Source organism: Pteropus vampyrus, unplaced genomic scaffold, assembly GCF_000151845.1.
Source record: "Pteropus vampyrus isolate Shadow unplaced genomic scaffold, Pvam_2.0 Scaffold1955, whole genome shotgun sequence".
NCBI classification, from domain to species: domain Eukaryota; kingdom Metazoa; phylum Chordata; class Mammalia; order Chiroptera; family Pteropodidae; genus Pteropus; species Pteropus vampyrus.
The window spans coordinates 1-365 of NW_011890736.1; positions in this window are offsets into that span (position 1 = coordinate 1).

A 365-nucleotide genomic window follows, 5' to 3' on the forward strand; every position below is an offset into this window, starting at 1 on the left:
TTCTCATCGATACTAGCCCTAGCTCATCGGTCAAGAACAACTAACTGGGTTTCTGAACTGCCTTCCTGGGGGTTCCATGACCTCACGGGCACAAAGAGACTGCACGGCCCCAAGGGAGGGGCAGCTGATGAGTCTGAGCTTGCGAGACAGCGAGACAGACTCTGCTTCCAGCACGGCACTCCGTGCTGACGTCATCGCGTTTTGGCATCTGATCCTCAGAAAGTGTCAAGTCAGATGAGCTGCCAATGTCAGTGTCACTCGCCCAAACTCCCACTGGACTTCCGTTACAGCCCAAACAATCGGACAGACGATGCTGGCTTAGGTCTAAGAATGAAAACGACACAAACTGAGGCTGAAACCTGTGG